The 17840-nt window shown below is 47.4% G+C and overlaps 1 protein-coding gene across 3 annotated transcripts in view; it reads right to left on the reverse strand.

Moving 5' to 3' along the window:
* Positions 1 to 13681, reverse strand: part of LOC138818737 (pyruvate carboxylase, mitochondrial) — a 113213-nt gene extending 99532 nt beyond the window's left edge. Inside the window, exons 1-3 of one of the 3 annotated variants that reach the window (XM_070009812.1) lie at positions 13617 to 13674; positions 7981 to 8023; positions 6186 to 6236 (exon numbers count right to left, since the gene is read on the reverse strand). The gene's annotated coding sequence lies outside the window, so the exon portion shown is untranslated. Of the gene's footprint in view, positions 1 to 6185; positions 6237 to 7980; positions 8024 to 13616 lie in introns of all 3 variants that reach the window. The other 2 variants (XM_070009813.1, XM_070009814.1) reach the window with 2 other exon arrangements.
* Between the last annotated feature and the right edge of the window lie 4159 nt (positions 13682 to 17840).

Genomic DNA, 17840 nt, shown 5'->3' on the forward strand with positions numbered 1-17840 from the left:
CTCTGGGCCTGGGCACTGTCCCTCAGCTCTTCAGCTCAAAGCTAACACTCTACTACTTGAGCCACCGCGCCACTTCCAGCTTTTTTCTTTTTGCTTATGTGGTACTGAGGAATCAAACCCAGGGTCTCAGGCATGCAAGGCAAACACTCTACCACTGAGCCACCTTCCCAGCCCTGAAAATTTTCTTATACAACCAAAATGGACTAAGAATTTTTACCACAATTTATGAAAAAATAAAAAAGAAAGAAAATAGAAGGGGTTTTGCTGCAGAGCAAGAATCGAAGGTAAAATCCTGCCTCTCTCCCACACTCAAAGATCCTCTTCTTGGAACATTACAGAGCTCCACACCTACCCACATAAGGCTACTGGTCACCAGACATCAAGGGAGAGGTCAGGCTGCAGAAGTAACTTCCAGGGCAGCCCACTCATCACGCACAGACTTCCTGGGGCCCACCCAGTGACCATGACAGAAAGGCAACTCCACATCTGTTCATCAGCTAAGATCCAATTGCTAACAAGAATTTGCTGGCAATGGCCCCTCCAAAGACACTGAAGGTTGGGGATAGGTCAAGTTCTCATCATTCCTGAGGGATGAACTGAAGAGCAAGAGGAAGAGCATATAATAGTTCCAGTTGCCAGAATTTCTTGGTAACCAACTCTCAATGAAGCAAGAATGTTAAAGTTCTAACCCTCCCCCCGCCCCCCCCCCCACACACACACTTTTTCCTATCTTGAACTCAAGGTCTCTTACTTGGTAGGTAGGTGACCTACCACTTAAGCTACCAGCTCTTTTTTGCAGTGTTTGTTTATTGTGTCATGGGGCCAGAGCTCTGGGCCTGGGCACTGTCCCTGAGCTCTTCAGCTCAAGGCTAACTCTCTACCACTTGAGCCACAGTGCCACTTCCAGCTCTTTCTGCTTACGTGGTACTGAGGAATTGAACCTAGGGCCTCATGAATGCAAGGCAAACACTCTACCACCAAGCCACCTTCCTGGGCTCTGCAGTGATTATTTTTGAGATAGAGTCTTACTTTTTGCCCAGGACTATGCCTGTTCCAGAGTCTTTTATGTGTGCTTGAACTCAGGACCTGGGCACTGTCTCTGAGTTTTTTTTTGTTGTTGTTTTTTTTCCAAAGCTAGTGTTCTACCACTTGAGACATAGCTCAGCTTCTGGGTTTTTGTTTGTTTGTTTATTTTTTAGCAGTTTATTGGAGACAAGAATCTCGCAGACTTTCCTGCCCCAGCTGGCTTTGAACCGTGCTTCTCAGATCTCAACCTCCTGAGTAGCTAGGACTAAACACATGAGCTCCTGGCATCCAGCATTCCTCCTATTTTATGCCCCCTTCCCGCTAGGATGACAGGCACACACCATTATGACTAGTTACTGGTTGAGTGGAAGGAGGGGAAAAATCTCACAAACTTTTTGTTGAGGCAGGCTTTGAACTGTGATCTTTGGCCTCAGTCTCTTAAGCAGAAAGGTTAAAGGCATGAACCACAAGTATCTAGTTCCTTTTCCCTTTTTGTTTTAAGCCAGTCCTGTTCTTGAACTCTGGGCCTGGGTACTGTTCTGGGCTTCTTTTGCTCAAGACTAGTGCTCTAGGGGCTGGGGAGGTGGCTTAGTGGTAGAGTGCTCACCTATGCTTGCATGAAGCTCTGAGTTCAATTCCTCAGTCCCACATACACAGAAAAAGCCAGAAGTGGCACTGTGGCTTAAGTGGTAGAGTGCTAGCCTTGAGCAAAAGAAGCTCAAAGACAGTGCCCAGGCCCTGAGTTCAAGTCCCAGGACTGGCCAAAAAAAAAAAAAGACTGGTGCTCTACCACTTGAGTCAAGTGGCACTTCCGGCTTTTCCTGGGTAGTATATTAGAGATAAGAGTCTCACAGACTTTCCTGCCCAGGCTGGCTTCAAACCACGATCCTCAGATCTCAGCCTCCTGAGTAGCTAAGACTTTTCCCTTTTAAAAAAATAAAAAAAGATTTAAGAAACCAGGAAAATGAGAAACCTTTGCTTGGAAGACTGGGATTCAAATTCTATCACTGCCTGATCACTGACATGATTTTACAACTAATCTTTGGTCAAAAGATATACAGAACCCTATTTTTATGTTTGAATTCTAACTATTTTGTGGGCATAGTATGTAGAAATGATTAATTGAATAGATTAATTGAATCCACTCCAATAGCTTACTATCTGCAGGAGAATAGTAGTTCACCAGAAGACACTTCTATCTAGGGCATATGGCCATAGGACTGACCATCTCCATATGGAGACAAATGGCAATAGATCAGGAATTTAAGTGCAAAGATCTAGTTTTATTGAGGCCAGGGGTTCCTTGGATTACTTCATCCAATTGAGAAATACCAAAAGTTGCTTAGGAAAGTAATAATATGAGATCATGTAATTCTTTTCTTATTAAGTTTTTTAATCCCAGAAAGATATAGGATTATGCAGAGATACACTAAAGAAAATTAAAACAGTAGCATTTATAATTATAATTATAAATCTGTGAACCGGGTACTAGTGGCTCCCACCTGTAATCCTAGCTACTCAGGAGGCTGAGATATGAGGATCACGGCTCAAAGCCAGCATAGGCAGGAAAGTCCGTGACTTTTTTTTTTCTTTGGGGGGGGGGGGGGTCCGGTTGTGGGGCCTGAACTCTGGGCCTGGGCGCTGTCCCTCAGCTCTTCAGCTCAAGGCTAGCGCTCCACCACTTGAGCCACAGCGCCACTTCTGGCTTTTTTCTTTTTGCTTATGTGGTGCTGAGGAATGGAACCCAGGGCCTCATGCATGCAAGGCAAGCGCTCTACCACTGAGCCACCTTCCCAGCCCCTGTGGCTTACTCTTTAAATCTTAGATACTTAGAAAGTGGTTCCCAGCAAGCCTGAGCTTCCTAAAATCCCATCTCTTTTTTTTCCTTCTTTTGTGAAATTTGATCTTAATCAATAAAAATTTGGATATGGTGGCACACATATCATCCCAACTATGCAATAGGAGAAATCATGGCTCAAACCCAAATAACTAAAGCAGTTGGGCAACAATAGCTCACACGTATAATTCTAGCTATTGAAGATGCTGATGTCTAAAAGATCATGGTTCCAAGCTAGCCCAGACACAAAAGCACATGAGCCTATCTTCAAAATAGGACAGAGCTGGGTTAGAGGGAGGCCTGGCTCAAAGTAGTACAGTACCAGCCAAGAAAGCAAGATGAACAGGCAAGGCACGGAGTTCAAACCCCAGCAAAGAAAGGAGGGAGGGAGGGAGGGAGGGAAAGAGAGAGAAAGAGAGAGAGAGAGAGAGAGAGAGAGAGAGAGAGAGAGAGAGAGAGAGAGAGAGAGAGAAAGAAAGAAAGAAAGAAAGAAAGAAAGAAAGAAAGAAAGAAAGAAAGAAAGAAAGAAAGAAAGAAAGGAAAGAAAGGGGCTGGGAAGGTGGCTCAGTGGTAGAGCGCTTGCCTTGCATGCATGAGGCCTGGGTTCGATTCCTCAGCACCACATAAGCAAAAAGAAAAAAGCCGGAAGTGGTGCTGTGGCTCAAGTGGTAGAGCGCTAGCCTTGAGCTGAAGAGCTGAGGGACAGCGCCCAGGCCCAGAGTTCAGGCCCCACAACTGGACCCAAAAAAAAGAAAGAAAGAAAAGCCGGGCGCTGGTGGCTCACACCTGTAATCCTAGCTACTCAGGAGGCTGAGATCTGAGGATCTCGGTAAAAAGCCAGCCCGGGCAGGAAAATCCATGAGACTCTTATCTCCAATAAACAACTAGAAAACTGGAAGTGGTGCTGTGGCTCAAGTGGTAGAGCGCTTGCCTTGAGCTGAAGAGCTCAAGGACAGCACCCAGGCCCAGCGTTCAAGCCCCATGACCAACAAAAAAAAAGAAAAGAAAAGAAAGAAAGAAAGATAGGAAAGAAGGAGGGAAGAAAGAGAGAGAGAGAGAAAGAAAGAAGGAAGGAAAGAAAGAAGGAAAGGAAACTACAATGCTCAAGTGGTAGAGCATCTGCCTAGTAAGAACATAGCTCTGGGTTCAAACTCTAGTACTATCAGTTGGTAGAGCACTAGCCAATGAGCAAAAGTGTCAGGTAACAAGTTCAAGTCTTGGTCTTGGACAGAGAAAAAAAAGGAGAAAAATCTGTGAAGTAGGGATATTTGGGGCTCAGTGTAGGACATGTGCTAGCATGCACAAGATCCTTGATTCCATTCCTAGCTTTCTCTCCTTTGGGAAAAAGTTCATAATCTTTTACTCCCTGCTCCCTAGTATAGGGAATCAACCCAGGACTTTGCACATGCTAGGCAAACACTCTACCACTACCCAGCCAGCCAGCCACATCTGTTACATTGTGTACTTTACTGTTTAAGGGAAATTGGTCAGAGTACAAAACATTTTAAAATTATTTTTATTATTCTGAAGTATGCTATAAATATTATCAATTCAGCATGTCAATTATGTGTACAACATATCTTTATTGATGTCATCCCTTCTATCATTCTCCCACAAATCAGTTTGAAGATTCCAATTAAAGGGGCTCAAATGGTAGAGTGCTTGCCAAGGAAGCTCAAGGCACAGGATTCAACCCCCAACATTGAAGTAGGGAGAAGAGGTAGGGGGATAATTCCTATTAAAACATGCAACTCGATTTGGGATTTTAGGTAGGAATTTTACCAAGTTTAAAATCAGTATTGGCAGGTAGTAAATAAGCACATGAAAAGAAGCTAACCATCATTAGTCACTAGGGAAACCAAAATTGAAACCATAGTGAGATACCACTATAAACCTTCTTAAATAGCTAGTTAAAAAGGCTGACCATACCCAGCACTGAGGAAGGCAGACAGGGGCTGAACTCTCACATGCTGCAGGTAGGACCACAAAATAGTATAAACACTTTAAAAGGAGCTGCGGGCAGAGCTTAAGAGGCAGAATGCCTGCTTAGCAAGCACAAGGACCTGGGTTCAAGCCCCAGTACCACAATGGAAAAAAAAAAAAAAAAAGGTTAGCAATTTCAGTTACAGTTTCAGTTACACTGAACTATGGTATAAACTAGCCACGCTACTAGGTATTTGCCCACAAGAAAAGAAAATAGGCTAGGTGCTGGTGGCTCACGCCTGTAATCCTAGCTACTCAGGAGGCTGAAATCTGAGGATCTTGCAGCTCAAAGCCAGCATGGGCAGGAAAATCTGTGAAACTCCTATCTCCAATTAACCACCAGAAAACCAGAAATGGCTCTGTGACTAAGTGGTAGAATACTAGCCTTGAGCAAAAGTGCTCAGGCACAGCACCCAGGCCTTGAGTTCATGTCCCAGACCAATGAAAGAAAAGAAAGAAAGAAAGATAGAAAGGATGGAAGGAAGAAAGAAAAAATGTCCATACAAAGACTTGTACACAAACATTCACTATGACTTTATAATTGACAAAAAAGGGAAGCAGCTGAGATAAATGGCTAACAGGTGTACAAATAAATTGTGTGATATTCACATAATGGAATAATTACTCAGCAAGAAGGGAATAAAAGAAGGCAGATAAAACAATACATACTCTATGAATCCATTCATGGAAAATTCCCCAAAATGCAAACTGACTTATAGTAAGTAGAAGCAGTTTAATGGTTATCTGGGAATGAGGGAGGCAGAGTGGAAAGAGCTTTGCAGTGTATGTACTGTCTAGACTGTGGTAAGGGTTTCACAGGTGCACACATTTGCTAAAACTTACCAAACTGTACAGAGTATAGAGAGTTTATTATGCAAATAACACCTCAGTAGCTGATTTAGGAATAAAATATAAAGCTGGACAGAGAAAAATTAAGGATCAGCTTAATTTATTCAATTTATAGGAATTATATAATTTACAGGCAATTGGAAAAAGTATTAAAATAATTAAAAGACGGTAACAGCAATTTATAAATTCAATTAAAAATTTCAAATTAGTCTAATTAGGTGTTCAGATAGAGCCAGCATTAATCAAAAGGACCTTTGAAGTGATTGTTAAACTTTCTAGAATGTGAATAGAATGGAAAGATTTGGAGGTTATTCTTAAGATAAACTTAAAAATCCAAGGAAAAGGAAGAACTAGATTTTAAAATTTTTCAACTTTAACAAATTGAAAATCAACTTTTTCCAGTGAAAGGCACTTCTTGAATAATCTTTGCATTACTCAGAGGCAGGGGTGGGGTATGGCATCTAGAACCCCACCTAGACATGCCACTCACAGGTCACCCGAAATTCACCCTCTTGGGCTCTCAGATTGTCAGTTTCCTCATCTGTAAAAGAGGAATGATTCCCAGAATAAATAATATGATTAATCATTTACTATGAATAAACTTCATATTGATGCACAGCAGATTGCTAAAGAAAGTACTCAGGCAGAAAGTGAGCAGAGGGTAAGAATGAGCGGCACAATAGCTCACTGCCTAACTGCTGACCTCCTAGTCCCTGGGCTGACTGGTGACAGACAGGAAAAAGGGGAACCCACGCGCAGCTCCATGTCTAGGCATGACTCAGCACAGCCAGGACACGGAATTTTCCGCAGCCTCAGCCTCAGCCTCAGATGTCATGCTGCATGTGGGTCAGGAGAGGAGCAGCACCAGGAGCCTGGCCATTCCCCAAGCAGATAGTGGAAATGGCCTTTGCCAGTCTCCTGATATCCCAGGCCCCACCCCGGCCCTGGCAGCAAACCAGGACAAAGAGGTAATAGGAGAGCTTGTGGCTGAGGTGGGCTGTTAGGACCAGGGGTTTTGCCTTCGTGGGGAGGACTTAACAATAACAACAGCCACATCCACCTCCCTCAGAGATTATCCAAGAGAAAGCTACAGAGGGGGTAGCTCCCCCCCCACAAGATGACAGAGCCTTGGTTACTGTAACTAAGGAAAGCTCAGGGGAATCAGCAGGGCCTTGGGAACTGATGAGCTGAACTGAAGAGAAACCAGATGACCCTGGGAGAAGAGGCCTCTTCTTGGGGATTAAATTTTCCTTCTAGGGCCATGGTGGCTCAACATCTGTAATCCTACCTACCTACCTACTTAGAAAGCTGATCTGAAGATCCAGATTCAAAATCATCCTAGGCAAAAAAAAAAATCTAAGACACTCCAATTAACCAGCAAAACAACAACAACAAAATAGAAGTGAAGGTGTGGCTCAAGTGGTATAGTGCCAGTCTTGAGCAGATGAAGCTAAGCAAGAATGTGAGGCCCTTGCCAGGCACCAGTGGCTCATACCTATAATCCTAGTTACTCAGGAGGCTTCGATCTGAGGATCACGGTTTGAAGCCAGCCAGGGCAGAAAGTCTGTGAGACTCTTATGTCCAGTTAACCACCAAAAAGCCAGAAATGAAGCTGTGGCTCAAGAGATAAAGCACTAGCCTTGAGCCAAAAATTTCAGAGACAGAGCCCAGGCCCTGAGATCAAGCCCAGGTCTGGCATACACGTAGACATAAACAGAGACACAGAGACACACAGACAGACGGACGGACGGATAGACGGACGGACACACGGACACACACACACACACACACACACACACACACACACACACACACACACACACACGCAATAGGTTATAAATGGCAGCACAGCCTAGGCACCAGACAGAGGAAGAAAGGACAATTCCACCTTTACCTCCTTGTCACTGTGACTGGCAGCGGTGGGAAACACATGCCAAGTGTTTTTACAACTAACTAGCTTGCAGAGCCGCCTCTCAAGTCCCAGATGCGTGCTTCCTTGAATCCCTCCCAGCCTCACCGCCCTCCTGCCCAGCTTCCCAAGCCACATCCTTCCACAAGTAGGGCCGCCTGCTACAGCTGGCCAGCTGCCAACTGAGCCCAGTCGGGAGTCAGATGTTACTTGCCTGTGAAAACCAAGAAAATGTGGAGACCAAGCTAACAGGAAGATTTCAAAACTCAGAGCATGCCTTTTGTACTGATCAGACATGCCAGGACTTCCATGGGCATTGCCCCTGCTGGCAGTGACCCCGGAAACCCACTGGTCTAGATGCAGACACACGACTTACCTTTATAAGTGTCCTGTGGGTCTCTTCCAAAGCCAGAAGCTATCTAAAGAAAAAATAAAATAGCCTCATTTATCAGAGCAGTCCCCAAAGATCGGAGTTAGAACTCAGAGAAGAACTGCTTGTTGGCTTCTAGCTCAAAGGGGCCATAAGGACAGCAAAAGGCTGGAAGTATGACCAGCTTTGTTGTCCAGCTACCTGGGCCCCAGACCTTGATGCTCTGCTTGGTTCCTCATCTGTAAAATGGGAACAGAAACAATGCCCACTTCACAGGCTCTAGATAGTGCCTGATGAGCTAACACAAAGGACACATTCTGACTCTGATCAGCATGGGTGACAATAAACATTTAAGGCAAACCCTTGTCCAAAACCACTGCACAAGAACAGAAAGTTCCAGAAAGAGTTCTTGTTTTAGCTAAAGTACCTTCTCTTCCTGCCCACCTCATTTGGCCCCAGATTTACTTTCTCCTTACTGCCTGGCCTCTAATCCTCCGTCACTACCTGTGCTCCTGTTTCTTGGACTCTGGTTTCTGTCTCAGGATGCAACATGACACTAATAAGCAACTGTCTAATGGGATCTGAGATGTCTCTGGCTCCCCAACCTATTCCTCAGAGCCCTGAGGTTTCCTGCAGAAACCCATCCTGCCATGCCTAAGAGCACAGCCCAAGTTCTGGCCCACAGGAGCCCAGAGTGTTTGACCACTTTTTGGACTTTACAGATTGCTTCTTTTCACACTGTAAGACAGCTGTGAGACAGCTGAAATGACTGGTCAATAAACACCAAATGGCAACAGACCAGCAAGCTGTCAAAGGCATTGAATCCATGTTCACAGAAAACCAGTTGCCTTCGTAGATTATGTCAAGGCTGAAATTCAATGTTTAGGGCACTCATTCAATCAAGTCTTTATTGAGTGCACACCTTGCACAAAGATCTATGCAAGAAGATACAGGCTCTGCCTAAAAAGTGCCAAAAAGCAAATTAAGTTCCTGGGGCCAATTTTGAAACAGATGACACCTGATAGGCCCCCAAGCAGAGAGCCTAGGGCCAATTCCAGTCATGCCATTTACTAGCCTTGTGACTCAGTATATTCTCTCTGTGCATATGTGAGACACACAGTGCATTCAGGTTAGCTTTTATTATTAACAAGAATAAATCATTATTTATCATCATTACTATTAAAAGAGAGAGTGGGGCTGGGAAGGTGGCTCAGTGGTAGAGCGCTTGCCTTGCATGCATGAGGTCCTGGGTTCGATTCCTCAGCACCACATAAAGAAAAAAGCCGGAAGTGGTGCTGTGGCTCAAGTGGTAGAGCGTTGGCCTTGAGCTGAAGAGCTGAGGGACAGCACCCAGGCCCAGAGTTCAGGCCCCACGACCGGACCCCAAAAAATAAAAATAAAATAAAAGAGAGAGCCCCCATCCAACTAATAGGTTTGGTGATGCTTAATATAGTCAAGCCCTGAGTCTTAAAGAATTTTTATAGGACAAGATTAGCAGTCAGGCTCTGCAGGAAACAAGTCACCAAAAGCAGAGGAGGGTAAGAAGCAAGTTTGGGGGGAACAGTGAATAGTCTCATGGGGAACTAAAGCAGAAGTGACCAATGGAAGAAAGAGGCCAATGGAAGAAAGGATTAGAGTCCTGAATGCCAAGCTGAGGCAAGCTTCCATTAAATAAGAGGAATGAATTATTCTTTGTCAGTTTCCCATTTTCCACTATTAATCCCTCCTCCTTTGTCCATGCATCACTGGCTGACACTAAGGCATCGAAGAGAAAACGGGGTAATCTTCAATCGGGCCCAGGTGAGATTTCAGTAGGGCGCAAGCATATCCTACTTCTATGAGGACTGTTCTGAATGAGAAGTTAGCCCAGCCTGGTACTTCTGCAATACAAAGAGTGGGGCCCATTCAGAAGAGAGTAAAGAAGAGCTGGGACGGGACTCAATGGTAGAGCACTTGCCTACTATGCCCAAGACCCTCGATTCAATCCCCAGCACTGAAGAAAAACAGTTTGAGCCGGACATCATGGCACATGCCTGTGATCTCAGCAATGGAAAGACTAAGCAGAAGGTCAGCAATCTGAGGCCTGACTACACAGGTGGATATTATTAGGAGGCAGCCAAAAAAACAAACAAAAAAACAAGAAAAAGGTCCACATTGTCTTCCATGAAGCTTGAATAAGAGGCTTCTAGCTCCCACAGAAGACGTTCGGGCGAGATGGGACTTCTTCCCAAACTTACTGAGTCGTCATTGCTGCTCACCATCCCTTCTCAGCTTCCACCCTTCTCACCTTACTGGCTCTCAATTTGAGCCATTTGTGCTGTGTTAGGAACCGAGGACTCAGCAGAGAGGGATGCAGACAGCTATTGCGTGGAATGAGAGACATGGGTCTGAGGTCCAGCCCTGCCATTGGGCTCAGGGCCTCCTGAACATGTTGCTGGAACCCAGCACATGGCCTGGGGTACTGGAAGGGAGAGAGGAAGAAAGCACAGAGCAGGACACCAAGAGGGCAGCAGCCGGTATCACATCAAAGGCAGAAGGGGCCAGATGTGGGCCACCAGGACAACCTTTTCATGGGGAGATCTTAGAGATAGAATTAGCACAGCTAATTAGCTCAACCAGGCTGCATACAGCAAGCTTCTGTAAGGGGAGCCAAGGAGAAGGGTTCACTGGGGTAATCTAACATTAAGCAACCACAGTGAGCAAAGCCCCTGCCCTAAGGGCAGAGCATAGGGCAACCATTAAGAAACAAAAGAATAGGCTAGAGTGTAGTTCAGTGGTAGAGGCATGCTTGGCTCAAGGCCCTGGGTTCAATCCCCAGGACGAAAATGTAAAAAGGGATGGCTGTTCTTTTTTTTTGGGTCCAGTCGTGGGCCTGAACTCTGGGCCTGGGCACTGTCCCTCAGCTCTTCAGCTCAAGGCTAGTGCTCTACCACTTGAGCCACAGCACTACTTCCGGCTTTTTTCTTTTTGCTTATGTGGTGCTAAGGAATTAAACCCAGGGCCTCATGCATACAAGGCAAGCACTCTACCACTGAGCCACCTTCCCAGCCCGGGATGGCTGTTCTTAAAATGCTTACCAGAACACCAACAGATACAACCTATAGTTCAAGTCTACTGCTTAGGCCTTCAAAGTCAAGCCAAACACCTAGCGACCTTTAGATAGGATCTCACTTCCTCACTGACTCACATACAAATGCTATTGTCCTTACCTGGTTACCTTTTCTACCCAGTGGCCAACCAGATTTCTCACATCCAACTGAGAAATACTATTTCCTCCATAGTCTCCCTCCACCTTCCAGGACTTCCTCTTGCAGGTTCTGGCTGATTGAAATTCACTCCCCTTCATAATAAAACCTCTAATCAAGCTGGGTGCTGGGTTCTCACACCTGTAATCCTAGCTACTCAGGAGATTAAGAACTGAGAATCATGGTTCAAAGCCAGCCCAGGGAAGGAAAGTCCATGAGACTCTTTTTTTTTTTTTTTGGGGGGGGGTCCGGTCGTGGGGCCTGAACTCTGGGCTTGGGCACTGTCCCTCAGCTCTTCAGCTCAAGGCTAGCGCTCTACCACTTGAGCCACAGCACTACTTCTGGCTTTTTTTCTTTTTGCTTATACAGTGCTGAGGAATCAAATCCAGGGCCTCATGCATGCAAGGCAAGCGCTCTACCACTGAGCCACCTTCCCAGCTTCCATGAGACTCTTATCTCCAATTAACCACCAGAAAACTGGAAGTGGCGCTGTGGGTCAAATGGTAGAGTGCTAGCATTGAGTTGGAGCTAAGGGACTGTGCCCAGGTCCAGACTTCAAGCCCCACGACTGACCCAAAAACAAAATAAACAAACAAAAAACCCACACACAAAATTCTAATCACTGCTGCTTTACTTTTGATGCTGCCAGCAGCATCAAAAAAGAGATTTGCCACACAATTCCTCCATGAAGCCTGCTCCAATCCATCCCCTTCTAGTCCAGCCTAGCCCATTTCCCTTCTCCCAAGCTTTTACATGTGGTCTGTCCTGCTTTTGGGGACTCTACTGAACTCCACTGAACTTCCTTTCTTCCTCTGGACTGTACCTTGCCTACACGTGCTCTCTGCAAACATCTGTAGTATGTCCATTTGTGGCTCAGGTTTTATTTTTCTCTCCTCCAACCAGTTTGTCGGTAATTTATCTAAGACAAAGGATTAGCCTTAGCACTTAGGTCAGCTCTCAGCACCCAGTGTAAGTCTCTGCAAATAGTAAACGCACAAGAGGAATAATTAAGAGTTCAAGAGTTATGATGAAGAGCCAACAAACAAAAAGTTGGAAGTGCAAAGCTCAGCACAAGCCCCCCAGGCACAAGTATGTGCCTGACATACAGGAAAAGGGTGACATGGGAAAGGCCAGCCAAGGCTGTTGGTGGCACTGGGTAAGAGGGAAGAAGGCACACGGCTGACCCTGGGGACTCTGGTGATGGAGCAAGTGCTGCCGCTTCTTGGCACCTGTTTTCTCAGCTGCAATATGTGAATGATAAGCCCTGGCTTATCTCTCTAATAAAATGAAAATGTAATCAATTTTTTTTAAAGAATGTCAAAGGTATCAGGCGCCAGTGCACACCTCTGTAATCCTAACTACTTAACAGGCTGAGATCTGAGGACCACAGTTCCAAGCTAGCTCAGTCCATGAGTCTCTTTTATGTCCAATTAACCACCAAAAGGCCAGAAATGGAGCTGAAGCTGTGGCTCAAGTAGCAGAGCGCCAGGTTTGAATGAAAAAGCTAAGGGACAGCACTCAGGCCCTGAGTTCAAGTCCCAGTTACCGGCACACAAACACACATATACACACAGGATACGTCAGAGCTGCCCGGAACTTGGCTTAATTCCGTAGTTTGAGATGAGGAAAGAGCTCTCTAAAAGTAAAACTACTTGTACAAAGTACACAGGGTAACATGCTGGGAGGAACTTGCAGGGCAGGTCCTAAAAGCCAAGGATCCTGACTCCTTGCCCCAGGAGAGCCTTGCTGAGTCAACTTCATAGACTGAAAAAAAAAAAAAAAAAAGGCGAGGGGGAAAAGCCAAGAAAGCAGGAAAGTAACAGGCCGGGCCAACCTCAGACGAATCCCTGCTTCAGGGCACCTGCACCAACATGTGACAGGGACGTTGCCTGGCGCATCCTCCGGCAACAAGGACAACCCTCCGCCAACCTGATGGGGACAACCACGGTGGCCGGTTCTGACGGCCTTGGGGCTCCAGCCCTCGGGGGCCGGGCGCGGGGCAGGGGAGGCCTCGGCGCGTCAGTTTCTACACCTGCAAAATGGGCCGGAGCGCAAGACGAACGCCACCGGCGGCCGCCGTGGGGGCGGGACACGACGGCGCGGCGCGGGAGCGGTGCCGAACGGACCGGGGTCGTGGGGAGCCGCACGACGTGGGCAGGAGGGGGGCGGGTCCGCACCGGCCGGGTCCCCGGCGGGAGGGGGAGGAACGGCGCACGTCGTGCCGCGTCGCGTCGCGCGCCGCCCGCCGCCGTCTCCTCCAGCCGTCACTCGCGAAGCCCGCGTCGCCTTTGCGCGCGCGACCCTTACATAAGCGTCCCTGACGGCGGCGCCGGTGCACGCCCACCCGTTCCGACCCGCCGCAGGAAGAGGAAGGTGCGCGGCGCCGCGGACACTCACCTCCGCCCTGCCGCTGCAAATCGTCGCCGCCGCCGCCTCTCAAGCCGCTGCCTCCACTGACAGGGAACAGCTGCGGTCTCCGCGCAACCGAACTTGCTGCAGTCCCAGCCCCGCCTCCCTGACTTCCTATTGGCTTAGGCAGCCCAACCCCTCCTGGTATTGGGCAATCCACTCCGTCACTCACCGCTCCCCCAGTCAGGACTCCTCCCTGCGCCCGCCTACTCGTCGCGTTTAAGCCTTGGCGCCCCACGTCAACCCCGCCCCTCGCGTCCCCGGTGGGCCTCTGGATTGGTAGAAAAACGGAGAAAGCCCTCCCCCGTCGCGCCACCGCCTACTCCCTTGTCTCCCGAGCCTCACGTGGGCTGCCCGGCTTGGCGGCGGTCCGCAATAGGCGGAAGTCGCCGGTCGCCTGCGCGTTCTGATTGGCTGCTGGCGGGGGTGGGGACGTGCGATTCATTCACTGGTGTAGCACGTGTCTCCTCAAACCGCAAGCATAACAGACCCGCTGGGGCTCGGGCGTCCGGGCCACACGGCCGCACACGTTAGCAGAAGGAGAACGGAAAGGACTGACTGAGGGACCGACGAGCGCGCTACCGGAGGAAGGAGAGAGCGACCTGCATCCCTCAGCAGCTGCGCGGGTGGTGATGGTGGTCTGGAGTCCGCCCCTGTGTGACCTTGGACGAGCAGCTTCACGTCTCTGAGTTCAGTTTCCCAATCTGCAAAGCTCAGCCGCTCAGGACTAGGCTTCGAAGCCTGGTTGAGATTGGCAAGGAAAGCTCCAGAAATTGGGTTCTGTGCCAACCAAGGGAGAGGGAAGAGGCCAAAACAACCGCAACTCCTGTCTTCCACTGAAAGGAGACCGGACAATAATTAAAATACGCATAACATAGCAATCGGGCGCGGATTTAAATAAAAATAATCTGCTTCCAGGCAGGGGGGTCAGGGGCTGTGAGAATGTCATAACTAGAAAATGTGGAGCATGGAGAGAGACTACAACTTTTCTCTTCTTGGACTTGGCTAAAAATTTGTGACTCCCAACTTTCCTTCCTTCCAACTTATCTGTCAAATCTCAAAGCTGAGTGGATCCAACACTGGCATTTCAGTGGAGAATTTAAATCCCAACTTTCTAGATTCACACTTTCCAGTTCAGCACCTACTATATGTCTGTGCTGTTGGGGACAGTGGTGGGCACAACCCATCCAGCCCTACCATTATGTTATAGAGTTCACTTTCTATTGGATGTTCTAGTCCAAAGACTTCCAACCTAACATGTGTGTGCTTGTTCTGAGGTTTGAACTAAAGGCCTGGGCACTGAGCTTTTGTGCTCAAGACTAGTGTTCTACCATGTGAGACACCGCTCCACTTCTAGCTTTTTTGGTGGTCAATTGGTGATAAGAGTCTCAGGGACTTTCCTGCTCATTCTGGTTTCAAACTATGATCCTCAGATCTCAGCCTCCTGAGTAACTAGGGTTACAGGCATGAGCTGGTTCCAACCAAACTTTTAGTTATTCAGGAAAAGAGTTAAAACCCTGAGACTTGAGGATGACCTATAATTTATTTATTGTCTCTGTTACTCTTCTAGAAAATATCTACCATGTGACTTCCTGTCTAATCTTCCTGCTGCATAGGTCATAAATCCCTGTGTCCTTTAAAAAGGGCAAGGCTAGAGAGGAAGGAGGATGAGGAAGAGTGACTGGGAAGGTGTCTGATCAAGGTACATTGTATGTGTATATAGACAGATCAGAATGAAATCCTTGCCAGGCATGGGGACTCACACCTGTAATCCTAGATACTCAGAAGGCTGAGATCTGAAGATTGTGATTGAAACCAGCCTAGGCAGGAAAGTCCATGAACTTGTTATTTCTGTTTAACCACCAAAAGGCAAAAGTGGAGCTGTGGCTCAAGTGATAGAACACCAGCTTTAAGCCATAGTTCAGGGACAGTACCCAGGCCCTGAGTTCAAGCCCCAGTACTGGCACAAAAAAGAGAAAGACAAAGAGAGAGAGAGAGACAGAGACAGAGAGGATGATGAAGGAAGGAAAGAAAAGAGAATGTGGACTGTGGGTCTGTCTCAAATGGTAGAGTGCCTGCCCAGCAATTGTATAGCCCTGACTACAAACCCCAGAACCAGCAAAAATTCAAAAAAAAAAAGGAAGAAAAAAAGAAGGAAAGAATGAACAAGACTTCCCCAGAAGCCACAAGTTCAGCAGGAAAGAAAGGGCCCGAGAGGGCTCTGCATTTAGAAGGGGAGGGAAAATTAAAAAGACAACAACCTGGAATAGACCAGATTAGGTCAGGGTGTCATCAGTGAACTGAAAATTGTGAGGAAGAGGTTTTGGCAGAGTCCCTGGACCATACAAGGAGGAAACTGGACCTTGTCAACTGCACCCACGGCCTTCCCGCCCCCCCCCGCCCCCCACACACACATCGAGGCCAGGGGGAGGACAGGCCTTGATTTCAAAACACCATGACACCATTTCACTTTAAGTCATGAGAATCCAGGGAAGTCCTGACCCCATGAAAGGAGCCTTGGAGAACTTCCTGAAGAAGTCAAGGTCTAGGCTGAGAGAGACAGACAGACAGACACAGAGGAGAGAGACAGAGACCAGAGAGAGGAGAGAGATTTCTAGTTAATTTGTCAGAAAACATAGATAAGTGGGTTCCCACAGGGGGAAGGGCTTGAGCAAGGTAGGGAGGGCAAAATGGGGTGGAGGCGCGATGAGGTCATAGAGCTTTGAGCTGCAGTGAGGACAGACAAGGACAGACAGCAAGCTCCACAAATACTCTGGGGGAAGGCTAAGTAGTTGGAAACAGATCAGGAGGGTGGGGGATCCAATAAAAGGCATGAGCCCCTCAAAACGTAGAGATACTATGAGCCCAGGAAAAGTCCACCTCTCTTAGTTTACAGCTCAGAAGCCTGGCATTGTCCTGACAGGACTGCCCAGATATGTCCAATCTACTTGTCTAGGATGATAAAAGAGTGAATGACCAGGCTGGGCGCCAGTGGCTCATGCCTGAAATCCCAGATACTCAGGAGGCTGACCTCTGAGGATCATAGTTTGAAGCCAGCCCAGGTAGGAAAGTCTATGAGACACTTTTTTTTTTTTGGGGGGGGGGTCTGGTCGTGGGGCCTGAACTCTGGGCCTGGGCGCTGTCCCTCAGCTCTTCAGCTCAAGGCTAGCATTCCACCACTTGAGCCATAGCGCCACTTCCAGCTTTTTTCTTTTTTCTTATGTGATGCTGAGGAATCAAACCCAGGGCCTCAGGCATGCAAGGCAAGCGCTCTACCACTAAGCCACCTTCCCAGCCCATGAGACACTTATTTCCAATTACCCACCAAAAAAGCTACAAGTAGAGCTGTGGATCCAGTGGTAGAGCATTAGCCTTGAGCAAAAAAAAATACATAAATAAAAAAAATAGTTCAGGGACAGCACCCAGGCTGCCCCAGGATTCACACTAATTTTTTTTTTTTTTAAGATGCCCAAATTCTGGCAACTTGAGTCTCCAGAGGGCCTGGTTGATGGCAGTTCAGAGGGGTTGAAAGACACAGCAAGGACAATGACTTTGGTAAAAACTCCTACTACATCAGAAGATGGGCCAGGACACTCCTCACAGGCTGTCCTGTGCTGTGTGTGTGTGTGTGTGCGTGTGTGTGTGCTGTGTGTGTGTGTGTGTGTGTGTGTGTGTGTGTGTGTGTGTGTGTTGTGGGGCTTGAACTATGGGCCTGGGTGCTATCTCTTAGCTCTTCAGCTCAAGGTGAGCACTCTACCACTTGAGCCACAGTGCTGCTTCCGGTTTTCTCACAGACTTTCCTGCCTGGGCTGGCTTTCGTGATCCTCAGATCTCAGCCTCCTTAATAACTAGGATTACAGGCGTGAGCCATCAGCACCCGGATGTTCCATGTCTTCTAAGTAGCAAGAACCCTTCTGTGTATGACTGAGCAGAGCGGGGGTCAAGAGTAGCTTTCTGCTTTCCCTTTTTTCTTGTGCTAGTACTGGGGCTTGAATTCAGGGCCTGGGCACTGTTCCTGAGATTTTTTGCTCAAGGCTAGTGCTCTACCACTTGAGCCAGAACTCTACTTCTGGTTTTTTTTTTTTGTTTTTTTTTTTTTGTACTTAATCAGAGATGAGAGATTTTCAGACTTTCCTGGCTGGCTGGTTTCAAATCAAGATCCTCAGTTCTTAGCTTCCTGAGAAGATAGAATTACAGCACCTGGCTTTCTTC

The sequence above is a fragment of the Dipodomys merriami genome, unplaced genomic scaffold (genome assembly GCF_024711535.1).
Source record: "Dipodomys merriami isolate MVZ:Mamm:240054 unplaced genomic scaffold, mDipMer1.0.p SCAF_78, whole genome shotgun sequence".
NCBI lineage: Eukaryota > Metazoa > Chordata > Mammalia > Rodentia > Heteromyidae > Dipodomys > Dipodomys merriami.